The sequence below is a fragment of the Topomyia yanbarensis genome, chromosome 2 (genome assembly GCF_030247195.1).
Source record: "Topomyia yanbarensis strain Yona2022 chromosome 2, ASM3024719v1, whole genome shotgun sequence".
Taxonomy (NCBI): domain Eukaryota; kingdom Metazoa; phylum Arthropoda; class Insecta; order Diptera; family Culicidae; genus Topomyia; species Topomyia yanbarensis.
In genome coordinates, this window is record NC_080671.1 from 437,897,555 (window position 1) to 437,917,519 (window position 19,965).

General features: G+C 39.2%; 2 protein-coding genes across 16 annotated transcripts in view; one reads left to right on the forward strand and one right to left on the reverse strand.

Moving 5' to 3' along the window:
- The window catches only part of LOC131685570 (G protein-activated inward rectifier potassium channel 3-like), a 432,523-nt gene that overhangs the window by 117,240 nt on the left and 295,318 nt on the right, over nt 1-19,965 (forward strand). The gene's annotated exons all lie outside the window — the stretch shown is intronic.
- The window catches only part of LOC131685571 (serine/threonine-protein phosphatase 2B catalytic subunit 3-like), a 249,870-nt gene that overhangs the window by 22,361 nt on the left and 207,544 nt on the right, over nt 1-19,965 (reverse strand). Inside the window, exons 1-3 of one of the 13 annotated variants that reach the window (XM_058969404.1) lie at nt 559-859; nt 388-489; nt 149-322 (exon numbers count right to left, since the gene is read on the reverse strand). The exons of 7 other annotated variants lie outside the window; for them this stretch is intronic. The gene's annotated coding sequence lies outside the window, so the exon portion shown is untranslated. 5 more of the 13 variants (XM_058969395.1, XM_058969402.1, XM_058969393.1 and 2 more) reach the window with 5 other exon arrangements.

Consider the following 19,965-nt stretch of genomic DNA (forward strand, 5'->3'; position numbering starts at 1 on the left):
AGTAGCTGGTGTGCGATTCGATCTACGCGAAAAGTGTCGGCGACTGAGTGAGTAGGCAGTCAGTAGGTAGTAGGCTGAGCGTCGCGGTCGTCGCTCGGACAGAAAGAAAACTAGGTGAGGGTGGTTTGAAAGTGAAAACGAACCGTACCTTTTTATCGGACCGGGCAGACCTAACTACTCCTATCCACAGACACACTCGAACTCACCACCTGCTGCGCGCGCCCGGTAAACAGCTGACAGATGTAGTCCGCTGGTGGTTGTGTAGTGCGCCAGGAGGGTGCGTGGTGGTGGTGAGAATGGAGGATCGACGAGGAGTCTAAGTCTGACAGTTGGCGTGAGCGCGTGGTGAGTAATGGTGAAACGGTGGGTTAGCACTAATGTACTTACTGCCAGATGTATGCACAATTGGGGCCCGTTTTCTTTCACTTCGCGTGACAGTTGATTCGAAGCGGAAGCTCGTGCGCGGCTGTCAGTTGATCCGTAGAACATCTAGCACGGAATATTAGGCCAAAGTATAAATAATAAGCGAATCGAATGTTGTTCGATACACATACCAACCGGCGCGCGACTGAACGACGGCAGCACTTCGGGAGCACTCCGGGAAGCGATGCCGTTAGGATGGTTGACAATGACTTTCTGAACTCTGCACGATCCCGCTCTTATCAACGCTTACACTTGAACTATGGCAGGCAGGGAACTTTCTAGTGGATAGAAGATGGCGGCGACGGCACTAATCGATGCGGGGTAAAAACCGTTTAAAATTTCGTCGTCTTCCGCGACACCACAAATAAAACGCTTACAAAGGAATCGTTTGTATAAAAAAATAACTAACTTAAAACGAAACGTAACAAAAAAAAAATCCTACGCTGATAAAGACGACCCGAAACCGGCTACGAGACACTACGAGAGGATAAATCGCACTGTCTCACCAGCAGCATGGTACGAGTGGATTAAGCTCTCTCCACGAGGTTTCCCCTGTTAGGCGAAGAGCGACCGCCCCGTGAGAGATCCCCGCGAGAAACTCTCGCTCACTCGTAATTAATCTCATCGCAAAACGGCGACCGATCGCCAATGGGCTACTCTAATCGATCCGTCACTGGTACTCACTCACCCAGCAAGCTGCTAAACGGTTAAATGAATCGCGATGGCTGCCGAGCAGCACAATCGCAGCAATCGATGACATCCAATTGATCCCAATTAAGTCATTAGCTAATCCGCGAGCAAGTAGCAAGTCGCTTTGCGACTTTCGAACAATCTTGCGCTCCATGCGCGCGGTCATCGCGGAAGAAGGATAGCGCGAGAGAGAGAAATCAACTAGCCGCATCGCAGCAGGCAGTACGAAATCTAAAATTAAATCGCGTTCCGACCGATTCCGAAAGCAGTGTTGTACACGCTAATGCGAAATGGTCGATTTTATTTGAAAACAGGGTTTTGCTTCGTCGCCTACTATTCATTTCCTGATTTTATAACTGGTGACTTTAAATTTCTCATCAAGCTGGTTAACTTTTCCCGCCCGGAAATGCCCCATTCCCGCTGAGCGTGTACTTTTCGAGAGTTATTTTTTGGCAGCAACGATTGTTTATGATAGGGAGGCGCACAAACGAACCGCGCGATCGTCGATCGTGACTCGTACTCACAGCTCTAGCCCCGTGTGAGTGGGGGGTTAGCTTTTGCGCAAACATTAATCAGAGCGCCACCGACCGATCGACCGAGCGATCGCCACTGCTTCACTACTATAAGTTCGGTTGATCTGATCTGGCCTCTGGCTAGTGTGGTAGTAGCCGGGAGGAATTTTAACCTCAAAGAGTGTGTACGTGTGTGTGCGTGTGAGAATCGGGGGGTTCGTGATCTAAATGTCTAATTAAATTAAATTGGGCTTGATGAGAGCGTCGAAGGGTCGTCGGTTTACGGGTGTCGGGGTTGGGAAGAGGGGGAGGAAATTGTCTGGCGGAGCCGGGTATGGATGATCGCCATCGATCGTCAACGCGTTCGCTGCTGGTGCAGTATGTGAGTACACTTAACTCGAGTTTGAAGGCGCTCGTAAGTGTGTGTGTGTGAGTGGGTGCGTTCGTTTTGGGTGAGCGCAGCTTGAGAAATGATTCTGGGGTGAGAGATGGTGAGAACAACAAGTTTTACGAGCATTTGCGAGAGATAAATTATTCACGTTTAGCGAGCAGTAAAGTAGGTGAAAATATGAATAATGTCTGGGAATGAAGATTTATTGTGGATGGTTTAGCAATTTTTTTCTCCGTGTAAATTAATTTTATTCTAAACAAACGAACTTAGCGAGTACGTCTAGAATTCAAGGTTGGTTTAATCCAAAATGATATTCAAATTACGCAAGTTAATATTTTTTAATATAACAAAACTTATTTTTTTTACCAAGATGTGAACTTTTTTCTTGTCACTAGATATAAATATATCTGAATAGCTCTTGAATTTTTATAATACAAATTTCGAGTATAGTCATAGAAAGTGTTTGAAATTTGAATATATCATCATTTAAATTTTGTGTGTATTCTTCACCTTAAGTACAGCATAAAGGTGGTTGAATAAATTCTTGTCTCGTAAAAATTAGGAAAATTATTAGCAACTGCTATATGACAATATGACTTCATGGCGGAACAGTTTTTTTTAGGAAACTCGGTGAGGCCTTTTTGCTATTCGAATTCTTGTGAAACGTATACTGAGTTTTAGAACATGAGCAATAATACTTAGTTTTATAGTATTTTTATGTGTTCAACAACTGTCACCTAGATAATATATTTCGTCGCTGGATTTTAAACCGAAAAATCGCTTTTCCATATTTTGCTTATTTCTTTCAATTTGTTTATTGTTCATGGTTCGATGGTACGTTTAATGGAACCGCGTGTTTTTTTATTTACTTACAACAAATAAATAATAATGCAAACATATTTATTGCGCGTCAATCGAATTTTTCACACATAGTATACCATTACGTGCGGAGATTTCTTTCTGCAGAGGCGAAGCATTTTCAGCGTTAGCTGAGAAGGCCTGGGGACATTTGGTCTGCAATCTTGGTTATCGCTTTTGTCCATGCTATTGTCACTGCTGGTCTCTTGGATATTGCTGATTGCTCTAATTTGTATCTTCGGTTTGTAGATTACGGTCACCTGAAGTTTTGGAATATGGTTTTCATTAGTGTTTCAGTTGTTTGCTATACTGACACATGGGAGACTGATTGTCATAAGTGCATAGCATGGTCTTCGAATAGATTGATCCAGGTTCTTGCGTAACGAACGATTCAATGGGGCGTTTCAATCGCATTTTCACCACTCGCACTCTGTGGAGAATACCTGGAAAAAAACTTCCATTTCCTTGGCGGAAAGAACGTTATGTTGCAACCTTTTCAATAGCAGCATCAGGGACGTTCTTAGAGATACATTTTGCAGTTTTTTTTCCTACTGCCTTATGTTCAACCTACAAGGGAATATGGATTCTAACATCCTAACACTAAGCAGAGGGTTTCGTGTTGTTGCATGAAACAAAAGATTCTGCTGTACCGGAACTATTGAATCCTACCAGTATAAGATTTTATCCTTCAGTGAGCGCTCCATATGTCGAATCAAAACTTTTGTACATTATAGTATATCATTTCCATTTAAATGAAAAATTATCTTAAAAACTCAACGTAGGGGTTAGATATTTTTAACATAGAATGTGTATGCAAAGTTTGAATGAAATCGGTTAAGTAGTTTTTGAACGGCAGGTAACACCGCAAATCATGTTTTTCCAGAGACATTGCACAAAACCCTTTGTCACCGAGTCGTTTGTCGATATTTTTGCATAGAAAAATTACAGCATGATACACTATAATGAACATAAGTTTCTATAAATTTTCTTCACACAAATTTCTAAAAAAAAATTCGCAAAAAAGTGTTTGTTTCACGCTGAAACCTTCACCCTCCCTTAAAGAGCAGTTAAGTCCTATACAGGGTGTTTGGTTCATGGTTAAGAACCTCTCGGGGGTGATAGACTGTCATATTTGGAGAAAAAAATTGTTCTACTCATACCATCAAATCTCAACCATTACAAAGTTATTGAACTTTTTGTGTAAAAAACTGATTTGTCTTAAAATACCTCTAACTTTAAAAGTACACTTTGTATTTTAAATCCATTCGAAAGGTGAGAAAATTTCCTATTCAATAGTGTTCTCATATCTTTTAGTCAATTAGTGTTAATTACCTTTTAGCTGTAAAGTAGTTAAAAGTTAGTGTTTTTGAGGAGGTTTTTGCTAATTTTCTCGAAATAATAAAGTATGATTATAGCAAATTCCAATATCCAAAAGTTGGGTTTTAAGACGATTCATAATTTGTTCTTGGACGTCATATTCCTATCTCTTCTCATTTCTTTGTAATTTCATTACCATACTTTTCCTGTAACCGACTTGCAAGTGCTTAAAAGACTCTAATCTAAAAAATATGCTTTATATCGTTATTTACAAGATCTCATTTCATTTCAGTGTATGTACAAATATCTTTTAGTTAAGTGTACTAAATGATTTTTTACTAACAAAATAACTCAAAATTTGTGTTTTTGGAGTTTTTTAATTATTCTAATTATTAATCAACAAAATTTATCGTTACTTAATGTTCTCTATAACTTTTTATTTGATTCTTTGTCTATATTGCTTTTGATTTTGCTGCTATTTGATAGTTAACACAGCATGACCTCGCCACAAATGTAGTGGGTTCGAAATAGTTATTTTTGCACATGAAACGATGTGATTAAAACGATTTTGCGTCGAAACCAAAAGAAATAATTGAATGGAGTCAAAGAAAGAACTGTATAACTTGCTGAGATGCATTTTTTCCATGATAATAATGGTGATGTTTATCATTTACTATTTTAAGAAAATTAACGAAAATGCTAATAATAGCGCTAACTTTAAACTAATTTACTTATAAAAGAATACTAAATTCACTTAACTGAAAGGTATTAATACATTTTTCTCTGTAAAATTTTCCTGGCGTTCGAAGAAAAAGAAAAAAAGTACAATAAGTGCCATACTTTTTCAATTAGAGCTGGTATTAGTGCAGATGAGATAAAAATATCCAAGTTGAATAACCCAAACTCATGAAAATAAGAAAAGGTAAGTGTATCATGTCAAAGAACGAATTATGCAGCTATTCAAGTCTAACAATCTGGATTATTAAAATGATGAGGTTAACTATTAGGATTTTCAAGAAATAAACGTAAAATCGATTATAATTGTTTATTTTTCAATAAATTATTTTGAAAAGGCTACTTAAACTCATTAGCTGAAACTTGTGAGGGTATCACTCAATGCGAAATTTTCTCACCTTCCCAGTGGACCTAAAATATGTGAAATACAAATTATACTTTTTGAGTTAGAGGTATTTTAAGACAAATAAGTTTTTAACACAACAAGTTCAATAACTTTGTAATGGTTGAGATTTGACGGTATGTGTAGAACGATTTTTTTTCTCCAAATATGACAGTCAATCACCCCTCGAGAGGTTCTTAACCATGAACCAAACACCCTGTATACTAATATAACGCTGGTATTATGCCAGAAAAGGAAAAATATTGTGCTATTACTGTGCAGAGATTTACAGCCCGTTTACTTATGCTATTATATATCATAGGCGTACAAATGTCAAATTTGAAAGCCTGATATTGGCACTACTCATGCTATTAGAAAGCTTCAAATGGCTTTAATTTTTCGTACTGGTTTTGGAACCATTTCTTATGTTTCCTTTCGGTATGATGAACAAAAAGAAAATTTCGTTCTCTTCGTTGGGATTTCATTCTCACATGATATGAATATTGTTTTATGAAAATTACCTTCAGTAAGCCTCGAACAGAGGTATCTTGTCTCGTCCTTCACAGTAAGTGCGCAGTTTTTGTTGCTTGGACTATATTGCATATTAGATTGGTTCATTTTTTGACTTTTAGCTCCACCAGGCTCTACTGATTCTTTTTATGGCCCTTAGTAATTGTGCAAATTTTGGTACAAACTTTGAAATTTTTGGAGGGTCCATGGACACAACCAATCGGTACCAAAATTTGCACAATTACTAAGGACCATAAAAGGAATCAGAAAAGTCTGGTGGAGCTAAAAGGCAAAAATTGAACCAGTCGACTGCAGTCTATTGCATATGTTTGAATGAAATGTGCCGATTATTTACTTAGAGATGAGTTCCATAAAGAATAAAACCATGTACGCGTTATATCAGTTTTATGTAAGTATACAGAGTAAGCGATAATTTCGGTTGTGCATGTATGCATTAATGATGCTAATATAGAGCTTTATTGCATTGTTAATGCTATAATGGAGTTAAACGCACACTTGCCGCCAGCCGTGAGGAAGCCCTTAGTCCCCCCACCACAGTCGAGCCTTTCCTGCCAGCGACCAGCAGCCGTCCCGGTCCTATGGTGGAGTTGGGACTAGGGGTCTTCCGCAAATCTACCTCAGGCAAGTACAATGCATCTATGAGCTCTTCCTTGCCTCAAAGCTCTTCGTTTTCCAGCATTGGTCAACGACGGGTTAAACTGCTGCTATACTACCAAAATGTTGGTGGTATTAATTCAATCGTTGAGCAATATCGTCTTGCAGTCTCCGATAACAGTTTTGACATCATTGTTTTCGTCGAAACATGGTTGAACGATGACACACTTTCCAGTCAGGTGTTTGGTACTGAATACGAGGTGTTTCGCTGTGACCGGAGCCCTAGCAACAGCCGAAAATCCACCGGAGGCGGCGTATTAGTAGCGGTTAAAACCAGCTTGAAGGCAAGAATCGTCGAGAACACTTCTTGGGATTGTCTTGAGCAGGTTTGGACGATTATCGAGCTTGGCGACCGTAAGTTGTGCTTGTGTGCGCTCGTGATACCGAATACATTGAAGCACACTGCAGCTCAGTTTTTACTATCCTCGAAGATGCTAACGCTGTTGATGAGATCATAGTACTAGGAGATTTTAATCTTCCTAGCATTTCATGGAAATCTTTCCGTAATGGATTTCTTTATCCGGATTCGGACCATTCCGTTCTTCACCCATGTGCAGTGAGGCTACTTGATATCTATAGCTCAGCCACGTTACTACAAATCAATCCTATTGCCAATGAGAATAGCCGCCATCTCGATCTTTGTTTTGTCAGCGATCAGGTTGCCGCCACATCAATAGTGACGGCTCCCTCTCCCCTAGTAAAACCAGTGGCACATCATCTTCCACTGATCGCCACGATTGATAGCTCTGTGGTGCATGACTTCGATATATTACCGCTTTCTGTCTCCTACAATTTCCGTAAAGCTGATCATCGCAGTATCGCAGACCTTCTTTCCACTATCGATTGGGAAAATATTCTGGACCCCGAAGATGTCGAAACCGCAGTTCAAAACTTTTCAAACGTTCTGGTGTATGCTAGTGCCAGGCACGTTCCAAAGAAAGTTCATCATCGACAAACCGGCCCTCCATGGCAAACGAGTACACTGCGACGGCTGAAGTCCATAAAGAGAGCTGCCCTGCAGAGGTTTACCAAGTATCGCACAATATCACTCAGAGACTATTACGTAGCATTTTTTAAGTGATTTTTAACACCCCCCCCCCCCTCCCCCATCGTAGCATTTCGTCACAAACCTCTAAATACCCCCTGGTAATTACGTAGCTTGACGGTAACCCTCCCCCACCTTGTCACCGTAAATTTTTTTAAAAATTCTCATCTTTCCCCTTTAAAAAAGCTACGTAGCATGACATGACCCCTACCCCCCCTGTTGTCATACATCATCACAAAATTCAAAACTCCCCCCTCCCCCATATAATGCTACGTCATTTATGGATGGTCCCAGATTTGGAATAAATGGTAGTGTTTTGCAGTGGTTTCGATCTTACCTCACAGACCGAGAGATAGCGGTTATCATAGGAGATTGCCAGGGCCCTATGTTCACTTCTACGTCAGGAATACCTCAAGGAAGCCACTTGGGACCGTTGATGTTTCTAATATACTTCAACGATGTACACCTAATTCTGAAGACTCCCCGATTGTCCTTCGCGGATGATCTCAAGATTTTTCACATAATTCGTACAATTGAAGATTGCAGATTTCTCCAACAGCAGCTTCAAGCCTTTACTGACTGGTGTACCATGAACCGCATGTATGTAAACCCGAAGAAGTGCTCGCTGCCATCACTGCAACAAAAGGTGCACTAAAATCCAAACTTTTCCGTATCGGTTCATATAGGACGTTTTTATGTAATTTTGGTGCGCTGAATTCGTTTTCGATATTAAAACATTTCAGAATTGAACATTTACTATTCATTAGGGTGCCTCAAGTTTTTTTTTCTAGATCGTTCTTAAAATTTGTGTATATTAATTTTCGTGTGCTAAATCGTTTTTGATATTAACATCTGCAAAAAAAAAATTCATTATATATTAGGGTGGCTCAAAAATAATTATTTTATTGTGAAGGTTCAAAAGTTTTTTAAAGAAATTTTTGTGCGCTGAATTCCTATGTTGGTTATAGAAAATAGAAATTAACTTTACTACTTAGTAGAGTGGCTCAAAAGTATTCAATTGTAATTTTGGAGTTTATTTTCCGTATTGAAACGAATTGATTGACATCTCATTATGGGGCTTCAGAAATGACTATATTATTTTTAAGGATCAAATAAGATGTGATCGACTAATTTTGGAACGTTTAATTCATTAGTGGGTTACTTTGTATGAAAACTAGCGTCTTAGTGGAATATTGATTTACATTCACTAATCAACAAGATGGTTAACGATTTTGTTTTCGCAGGTGTGTTTTAAGTTGCTTAAAATGCTTATTTCATACCTTAAATTAAAATAAATCCAAAATCCTTTTTTCGCGTATATGGTTCATTTAAAAATGGTCTTATTTTATTTGGATAATGTCGCATACCCTTAAGCTATATCAGTGCTATGCAAACTCGGAAAAAAATAGTCTCACCAAATGACGAACTCAACTGTGTTCACTCAATTAGACAGTTATTGCGTAAGTTAGCAAAAATAGTTCATGAAACATTTTATGACACATTTCAGATAGTTGAAAATATTTACTGAATTTTAAACATTCTTAATTCCTATACCACTTAAAAACCATACTTCCCACTCGGCTCCTTATTCTTCATTACTAGTAAAACCCTTGTAGATCATGCTCTAAATGCTATTTGAAAGTTGTGCATAAATTAGTGTCATTATTCTAGTCATAAAGTGAATATTCAAATTAAATATCAGTAATAACCATGCGTCTCCATTCACAGTTTTTTCAAAGTTTGACTGCTTTTCGCAAGTTTTCGCAAAACTAGCATAGGCTCATTTTAAAGAGAAAATGAAAAGCTTTCGAATGAACATAGTGTTATCGCGGGTATTCGCGGGCGTCGTTGTTGTTATCGCTTTAGAAGTTCGAATTCAATAAAAATTCATAACAAACAGTTATCTAAACACTAACTAAACCAACTAGTGACTTAGTTTTGGCGATTTTACGATGTAATTTTATCACACGGATAATTTTGGTGAAGTAATGCAATTCATAAAATCAACCGTTTCTTTGAAAAACGAGAATAACCGTATGTAGTTCCTATGGTCAAATAATGCAAAAAACACTTGAGTTATGCCCTTCAAAAAGCTGTCAAAAATTCATTTTGAATTCAAATCACCTAAAATCTCGCGAAAATGTCTCTGATGTCTCAGCTGATACGAAAAAAAAATACTAGTGAGAATATCGCATAACCTTCATATATGGACTTAAGTCCGGGCTCGTCCCACTGTGCACTGGTCTACAGGGGATTTTCAACCAGGTTGCTTCCGCTTTCGATTTCAACGTGTCTAGACAAACTTTTTAATCAATCTTTTAACCACATTTGACTTTTTTACCGTTTTTGTTAATTATTGTATGACCACTATTTGTGTATATGACTTGAATGTTAGTAATAAGTTTATTATAAGGACCAACACCATTGGGGCTTTGGTATGCATGTTGGTGTATAAGACTAATAAAGAATAAAGAATAAACTTAGCAAATTCGTCGATAAATTTACCCGCAAATTCATTGTTAATTATTATTTATTTATTAAAGATTTAACCTCGAGGGTCATTAGCTAAATCAATTCCATTGACAATGCAATATAGATTAAATAAATAATTTCTGTCGACTATCCTGGGCGCCCTGCCTTCCGCTTCTTAAGGTTAATTTTCTTTCTTGTTGATGGAGTCAGATTTAATCTCTGTCGCTTGCTGATCATTCCCCCTGCCGTCTTCCTCGCTTGTGTTTGCGTCCATGTCCTCGTCGTTAGAGCTTTGATTTTCGCTGTTACATGTTTGGTACGTTTTGTGTTTTTGACTGACTCTGATATAGCCGGTTTCTTTCTTGTTCGTTTTTTCCCTAGGTATGTTAGCTAATAGGGCTTGGGGTTACCGTGGAATATTGTTGATCCGGTATTTATTTTTTGGCCGGCTGTCTATAGTGCATCAATAGATGTCGAAGGCTGTTTGATGGTGTTGGTTATAGCAGATTGAAGTAGCTTACCGCAGTGTGCCGTCTGGCTACGGAACTGGCACCTGGGCGTCTGCCCAGGGTATGTGCATTGGATTCTTTGAGATGATCAGTCCTCGAAAGTCAAGTAAGACGGTATAGATTGGTTCAGCCGCGTTCGTAGCACTCAAACACCGTTGAGAATGGTAGAGAAAAAGTTTCTCCAAGTGTTGCTAGAGAATGATTTCACTGCTTCATACTTCGACATGAATGTTTTAATATAATCCTTGCTAGTAAGAGATGTCGAATCGTGTAGGCGAATTTCCGTTAGATTAAGGTCCATATACATGGGGATTTTGCTTTTGACGTGTTCATATTCGACATCATGTTTCATATTGTTCTTCGTTACGAAGCTTTCTAACTCGGCTAAGGATTTGAACGTTATTAGCAGGCTGGTTATTTGCTCACACAATGTGCCACAAAGAGCGAAATACACCGATGGAAAATAGAGCAGCATAAAAACACTGCGATGTGCAGAACGACCGCACAAAGAGAAACTTAAAAACGAAAAGGCGAAGGATCTGTGCACCAAGAGCTGCACAATTTTGTTCAAAGATTCACCTTGAAGAGCCACATTTTTGTGCCTCCCCTCACTGGCAAGCAGGTAGGAAGGCGAATCAAACTACAATTCAGGTAAAGTGTGATCGGAAGAACGTTTTTAAAATGTTTTTTGGTTGCCTTCTGTGTGTGTCGGACCAAGATTCACACTAAAGAGCCTCTTTATTTCTATTCTTTGGGGTGTGCAGCCATGGAGTAGAATGCACGTATGAGAGCAACACACATAGGAGTGAAGAGGTTTATTGTGAAAGAGAAGAGCGGTGGTTCTCATAAAAAGTGTAAACAGCTTTTTTTGTTCTTCTCTTTATTTGCTCTGAGGTGCATTACTTCCCTGGTTATTAGTACTACTTGTCTCGTATGATGTAGCTGTATGTGTGAAACTTCTGTAAGAACAAGTTCCATTTTGAACAATTCTACCGCGTGCACTATATGTTTACGACGGGTATGTGAAAAGTCAATCTCGATTGTATTCCCACATAATGGTCAAAATTTATTGTGTGGTTCACTTATTTCACTCACAGTTTGGGGGTAACGAAACTGTGCTGTGTCTATATGTTACACATACACGTTAGAGTACGGCTGGGGTAGTGTTTTTTTGTTTGAATGCTGTACGAGATGACGAAGCGGAAATTGATGATTTGGCAAGAAATTTGCAGCTGTTAACTCAAATGATAGTCACCAACTGAAAGGTTAAAGCTGTACAAGCAAGAGTGTCTGAAGGATTGTATACTACATTTCATTACGACTAACAAAAGATCCAGTGAAGGTCTGACTAGATTTGGCAAGCTGCCACTACAGTCGGGTAATACTACAGTGGTACCTCCGCGACGATCGAAAGTATTGGGCAATTAAGACGATTCCGGACTCTGCTCAAATCAATCGATGTTGGCAAACAATGGACGCTGACATTGTTCAGTCCTGTGTGCGACAGAACTTCTTCATCCGAATGTCGGAGTAATTTTGAATTTTGGAATAAAAGTAGAATAAAATACCTCCATTTTGAATAAGTTACATGTTTTAAGTTGAAATAATTCTGAGAAATACCCGGTTTTATGTTTTTGAATTCTAAGCTGATCAGATTTGAAATTCTAATTTCAATGTTTAAGAGCTGTTCATTTTTTGTTTATTTTTCCTATTTATTCTGTTTGTATTCAATTAAATAAATCTAAACGAAATAGCTATATTTTTCAACCCTGGATCCCTCAAAAGGAAAACCAACCTCATGCCGAATGAAATCCAGGCTTCTGACAGATAATCGAAAAACAAATTCGAAACGACATAAAAATCATTCTTCTGTAAAAAGGTTGTCGCCAGATGGTTACATTTCGAACTGCACTTTTTACCTAAAACAAAACTAAAAATTAACATGGCATGCTCTGACCTAGTTTCATAATTCATATTCCTTCAAATACAAACAGCTACACCTTAGTAAGCGGGTATCGGTGACTTTATCCACGGCTGCCAGTGTGTTCTCACTAAAGTAAATAGTAATCTTGTCGTTATGTGCTAACTGTGCATTGTGGGGGAGACAGGGGTTCTGGCATTCGCTCGGTGGAGCTATAAAAATTGTGGAATTTTTTTTATAGCTTAATTTAATTTTCATTTTGTGATTTTTCTGTGAAAAGGACCACATGCTAGGTAATACATCTTGCTTGCAAATATAAAATATAAAATCAGGTTTGCACATGGGTTGTATGCGTTTATGTCGTACACTGTGAATTGTGGTATCGTTGCTGTTTTTTTTTCAATTCCATTTTTTTAATTAAATAAATTAATTTGGAATAAAAACTAATAAATGTAAATCCTATTAAAATTTAATCCTTATTCTTTTTCTAAAGTTGAACATATTTTTTTCAGTTTTGTACAATAAAACAGTACTGTCCAGTTTGCCCCATTCTTTCTTCTCCGTTACTAACATTCAGCACAGTCATAACCTGCCCCCGTAAACTAGCTCCAGTAAGTTTGTATCTTCTTCTGCTTCAAACGAGAAGAAGGCAACTATAAATGCAAACAGACGACAGACACAGTTTTGGTTTACTTGGCTGCATTCTGTCACTGCTGGTGCGCTGGGTTGGGCTGGGCTAACTTGCATTTTTTTGCTTTCGTTGCACATTCTGTGCAGTGACAGAAAGTTTCCGCAAATCCCGAGCGTCGGCGTCGTCGTTGTCGTCGGAAGATTTATTTATCCTGGCCGTACCAAGAGATGTGCCGTCCTCCGGAACACGTTCACGGCTTCCTTTTGAGGTGCGGTTCCTTTTTGCAGCAAATAAATCAAATCTGCCGGTACCAGATGTAGTTTTGAACGACAAAAAAAAATGCTTGGATTTAGTACCTGCCTTCAAAAAAAACCCCAAGTCGAATTGACATTTTCCTTTTTATTCGTTTTCTATCAAAATTGCACTAATGTATAACGTCATTACCGTTAGTAATTGATTTTTTTCGAATTCGTCCCAATTTTTTTATTCAGGAAGGGCGAATAGAAAGCAATCACCCGCTTGTTTGCTTTCTATTCGCCTATGACAGGGTGAATTGCTGGCGCGTGAAAAGCGATTTGCTACTATGTTTAGCATACACGAAAAAAAAACTAATTAATCTGGTTTTCCAGCAATGAGCTTAGAACTTTGAAAACTAACGTTCAACAACGAGGTCAAAATGGGATCTTTCTAATTACATTAACATTGCAATAAACTCGGTTTGTTTTCATTTCCAGTTCACTGTTTGCGGTATATACACAAACACAAAGCACGCTTTGCAAACACGTACAGCCTGCCTTTTATTTTAGCAGCTTCCAAAATGACACCGTAACACCGCCGTGGCGGCTGGCTCGGTGGCAAACGTTTCTCTTTCATGTGACAATTTAATAACGTACCAAGGTGTACCATCCCGGGTTTCGGCACACTACTGACTGGCCGGCTTCATTTCCCACCGGATGATTTATGAGTGTTTTTGTGCTTAAACCAGGTTATTTATTCAACATTACAAAGGAAAACATTTCATCTAGTGCGCGCGTGTGCATCTCCCGGCACAGTTCGGCGGCCGGAACACGGCGGTCAATAGCTCTGTTTCTCTGTTTGCCCCACCCTGACCTCCCTGACTTTTTAAAAATATGTTGACCACTACCTTGACTACCATTAAAAATAATGAAAATAATAACGGAACCGTGTGAGGCGAGCTTGGTAAACGAACCATGACAGCATCAGCATCCAAGTTGGCCGGGTAAATAGTGTGGAGGTTCTGAATGCGTTCGGTGGCGAAAAAGAAAGTATTTCTCTCATTTGTCTCTGTCAGGGTGCTAGTCATACCTGGGAATTCTCTAGAGTTTGATCAGTATGGTGTGGTTGAAAAAAAAAATTCGTACCGGAAATACAATATACAAGCAGTACGTGTTTAGAGCACTCGTAATTTGCTTTTCTTTTAACAAGCCACGGTTTGCTGCTCATCGAGGTTGAGAAAGTTTTTCATGTCTTTGGAACAAGAAAACCGATTCCGAGTATCTCTCATATACAGAAAATAAAGGTGTACAGGTTTGCTTATACTTCGTTACGTAGACAGTCTACCTTCTCATCATACTCAGAGCAGAAGCTAAAAACTAATCTGTTGCAGTTATCAGCAATGCAATCAATCAATTCGTTTTTGTTGGGCTGCGTTGATTGTGAAATAATGTCAGAGCCACGGAAATTAGATTCGTATTAGACCATCGGTGGAGCAGTTACTAGAGGTAAACGTGAAGTTTAACCTTACTTATTTTGTAGAACAATATGTAAATAACGCGATATGGAAGCGTTGCACGATTTATGTACATAATTTATATGCCCGTAATCGCTATATTTTGGTAAAGGGCGAACACGAAATTATTTCGACACATTCAACAGGGCATAACTTTTTTACCATTGGGTAAAAATCAACCAAATTTTGCACACTTTCTCATTGATGTGTATTGTTTACATGCTGTCAAACTCGAAGTCGTGTTTTTTGATTCAACGAAAATGGAGGTGTACCAACGCGAGTCGAGAGAACAAATTCTTTCCAAACACCTGGAATTTCCTGACCTGTCGCACCGGCAGTTGGGGAAAATGTTGAACATTCACCATTCAACCGTCTCCAGAGTGTTGAAGCGGTTCCAGGAGCGGTTGACGTTGGACCACGGCAAAGGAGCTGGAAGAAAACCGGGACCGGAGAAGAAAAAAAACGGAGGGAAAGGTGAAGCGGATGATTAAAGCAAATCCCAACGTCTCAAGCCGCGATTTGGCTAAAAAGATCGGCATGTCGCAGAGCTACGTCCAGAATGCAAAGAAGAGAGCTGGACTACATACATACAAGGTACAGAACTTCCCAAACCGCGATGAGCGGCAACAATCGACGGCTAAAACTCGGGCACGGAAGCTCTACGAGAAGATATGGCTGCTGTGTGATGGACGACGAAACGTATATAAAAGCCGATTTTAAGCAAATTCCGGAGTTGGAGCTTTTCACCGGCAAGAGTACGTTCTATGTGGACGACAAATTTAAGAAGAAGAAAATGTCGAAGTTCGCCTCCAAATATCTTATTTGGCAGGCCATCTGCTCTTGCGGACTGAGGAGTGAGCCTTTCGTGACAAAGGGCACAGTAAATGGCGAGATCTACAAATCTGAGTGCCTCGAGAAGCGCCTTTTTCCGTTCTTGCAGCAGCACGACGAAGCTTCGCTATTTTGGTCAGATTTGGCATCATGCCACTATTCTAAAAGTGTCCTGGAGTGGTATGAGGCCAATTCTGTCCATTTTGTTCCAAAGGACATTAATCCGCCAAGCTGTCCGGAGCTGCGCCCGGTGGAGCAGTACTGGGCAATGATGAAGCGGGAACCTCGGAAGAGCAAGAAGACAGTCAAAGACGAGAAGGACATGTTAAGAAAATGGAAAAAAAACTGAGAAACTGGTACCGGATGACACTGTAAAGACTTTAATGGAGGGCATCAAGCGAAAATGCGTTCAATTTTACACTCAAGGCTCCATCGATTAAATTTTCTTTTGATTTTTGAAGTAAATATATTTATAAAATTACCCTAAAATTTTGGTTTGATTTTAAACATTATAAGAAAATTGGCATTTTCGGTGTCGCAATAATTTCGTGTTCGCCCTTTAAGATACCCGTATATATGGATAATAATAAAATTAAGGTACAGCTACACAATTTGACACGGCGCATTAAATCGTAGTCCATTAAATTGCTGATGATGGAGAACGAAGAAGTGGAGTTCTTAGAGGAACTCTTTCTCAGAAATTTCCAACGGTGGTTGCATCTTGAGAACGCGGGTTACCCCTACGTACCGTTGTTATGCCACCAGACGGCCTACTATTGAAAACCTATTGCCGAGCCAGCCAAAGACTTATTTACTACAACGGTCGTAACACAGAAGAACAAGAAACAGACGGAAACGTGTCACCAAGCAAACAGTAACGATGATGACATCACGCAGGACTAGAGGGTTTACTCGTCAAGCCGGCGCACAGTGGCGGGTCTTCAAACAAAAGTCGGACAAAACCTCAAATGTTACCTAATTTGGCTTAAAATCACAATTTAAGCTAATTTTGAGGTGCTGAGCTCATTTTTGATGTCAAAAGTCGTAAAATATTAAATGCATTTTTCCATACAGTGTCATTGAACCTTTCTTATAACTATGATCCCGTTTTCATGATAGATTTTCCGTTACTGTTCACCAATGTCAGCAATATCATAAAAAAATGAAGAATACTACTTTAAATCCATTGTGTAATATATTGGTTTACTGTAGATTGTCTAACTATTTTAAACAAAACACCATGCGCCTCCATATCAGCAACAAAGCTTCAAAATCTCCTTAAAACTTTTTGCGCACCTAGGCGCAGAACGAGACCATGATATTCGAAAAGTAGAGGTTATTCCCCATCGAATGTATACTATGGGACCGTTCCGAAATGATTCCGAAATTTGTACAGAATACATTAGTGAAAAAAGTATTTTTGATCTGACCACCTCAAACATATTTAAACTAAAAAGTCATAGTTCCAAGCAAATTTACTAAATGTATTTTATTCACTAATCAAGTTCTTTCGTTCCTCTACACAATGAAACTAGTTGTGCTAAAATCGGACGAAAATCAAAAGAGCAACATGCATTTGAAGTGAACAGAGCAATGGTGGTTTCGGAAATGAAAATCAATAAAAAGTCCGGACTTTGCTACGTTTAAACTCATGTTAAAAATCGTGTTCTTATCCAATGATCATAAAATTTTGAATATACATCATTCAATATATGAGAAATCTAGAAAAAATATAAAATATCAATATTTCAAAAATAAATTTTTGAGGTTTTGGCCAGCCACTGTGCGGCGTTAGCTTTGTTCTGACACTAAGTTAGTGCCGGATTCTGATGAGACGAAGTCGGAACGCAAATTTTGATAACTCATTCACTAAGCTGAAGATTCAAATTATGCACCAAATGTTTGCTTGCCTCGAAAAAAAAAGACAGAAAGCAGGATTCCGATAGCCGAACAGCTATTTTTTTTTATCTTGCGGGTGTGAAAACTGTAGTTTATACCTGATGGCCGACTAGCGGAGCTGACAGGAGTCCACATCGGTGCACTAAAAAAGGGGGATGGATAACAGCTAATGTTCGCTGTGGGAGAAAAGCATGCAAGTTTCTGGTACTGTGGACTGATATCGAACGCGAGTACGTGAACTGAACTGCTGGCCGATCGTGGACCCCGACGAAATTAAGAAATGTTTGGTTCTTGAAGCGTACCGGAACTAGAAGCTGGTTGCAGCATATCCTGTTCTTATTTTGTAAAGTTTAAATAAATTAACAAAACTTTTTAAGCTTGAGAGCTACACATATGTTTGCTTCCTAAACAGAAGGACGAACGTTACTACATTTGAGATCAATCTCTGAAGTATCAGTCAATGTGCACCAGCTAGGGAAACAAATAGTTATCATCGATTTGAACCACTGCTCAGTTGAGTATATTCGCTTTCTTATTTCTTTTGAAAACACGTCTGGAATCACGAAAACACTCAGACATAGTAAGCTTAGTTAAATACTGTACTTCAGCGCATGCCGTTTTTTGGAACTACAATCTTTAGATAGGATTTTTTACGCGGGAAGCAACCGACCGTTCCCAAACTTTGCACAGGCATTTGGGACCACAAAAGGAACTCAAAAAGTGCTGTGTTGAAAAAGGTCATTTTCGAGCCACTCTAATGCGCAGCTATTGGGAATGACACGGGAATCGGATTCGGGTGGTGCCGGTAGTAGTTGTGAAACTAGAATAGTTTGTTTGTTTGTGTTTCTGTGCTATCGCTTGATCTTCGACCAAGTAACCTCGGCTTCTCGCACAGCGACGATCATCCTCTTAATGGGCTTCTAGATGTGTCTCAAGCAACTTACATTTCTGCTCCAAATAATGTTTTTCTGATTCAAAGTCCCGCTGTTTTTATCATGTTCCTGTTTTTCGGCTAAGTGTTGAAGCTCCAGTTGGTATCATTTCCTGCGACTGACAGAACTCTGCTTTGCTAATAGTAGGTCCATCAATACACAGCCATGCACTGCTAGGCCCTATGCAAAACTGACTCAGACATCAATTCCTTAAAAGTTTAATAACTTCTTTTAGCAAGGTCGGATCGAGTAGCAGTCTTCGGAAAAGTTGTAGACAATTAAATTATCTTCCATATTTTCACTTACAGGGATAATACAATGCATACAGTGACACCTAGCGGCTAAAAAGCGAGCTAGTGGGTTGTCTTCATGTAAATTTTCGAAAAATCCCATGCAAACTTCAGGCACATTGGTCCGGTAGTCGTCCGATTTGCTTGAAATTTGGTGCAAGTACTCCTGGTGAACTAAGAATCGTCTAAGGGGCCGGCCAATTGAGTTTTCAACAAATCATTATTTTTCTGGACACTATGCGTGTAGTCTTTGCACACTGTTCAACTTTTCGTTGTCACCAGCAACGGACTACAAAAGGTACCCTCATTGCATAGCTTATCATCTATTCTGGTACTAGTATCGGTTACTTTTCCAATGACATATCTGACAACTTAATATAGGCTCATTATACGACATATAACTTCTATAAATAAAAACTGCAACCTTTTCTGATATTCGATTTCTAGTCGTTCAGGATTCTGACGAATCTTTCAAATTTCGATGTAATCCTTCTCATAATTTTGATGGTTGCTTACTATTTGATGTTGATCAGCTTCATCAGAAATCTGTCATAGACAATATCAGAATTCTGAGCCAAATTACATGAGCTAGAGAACGTTAGAATTTTAAGCAGTGTTCCATCATAATGTAGAAAGGGATAGTAGCAGAATCGTGAGCAAGGTTACTTCAAGATACTGAACTGAGTTCTGGATACGTTTCCCAACCTTTGAACGGAACAGATCGTTATACTTCACAGTGGTGTTCGGTGTAGAAGTTTCAGTGAGTGAAGGTTCGTTTGTTAGCTGTCGTTCTGCTGGTGCTGGTAGTAAATCCAGTATATTATTTTCGCTGGTGCGGAACAATCGACGTTGTTGCAGATAAGTTTTTTTTGTTTTCCCCTCGTTTGCTTTCTTTCCCTTTCCCTTCTTTTACTCTACCTTGTAATCAAATAATAAGACACATCCCCGTTTATATAACGCTCTGCCCTCGTGCTTAAATGGCCGATGGCGAAATACCATCTGATGTTATAATGGATGTCCCTGATCCCCTTAACACTCGCATTGCTCCCCGTATAAAGCAGTACCCACAAGATTCCTCTGGGCCATGGGTGGTATATTTTCGGACCGGAGAGAAACCGGTTAATATATTAAAACTTTCCCGGGATCTGACTGTTAACTACCCGGCCGTAACTCAGATAACACGTGGCCAGGC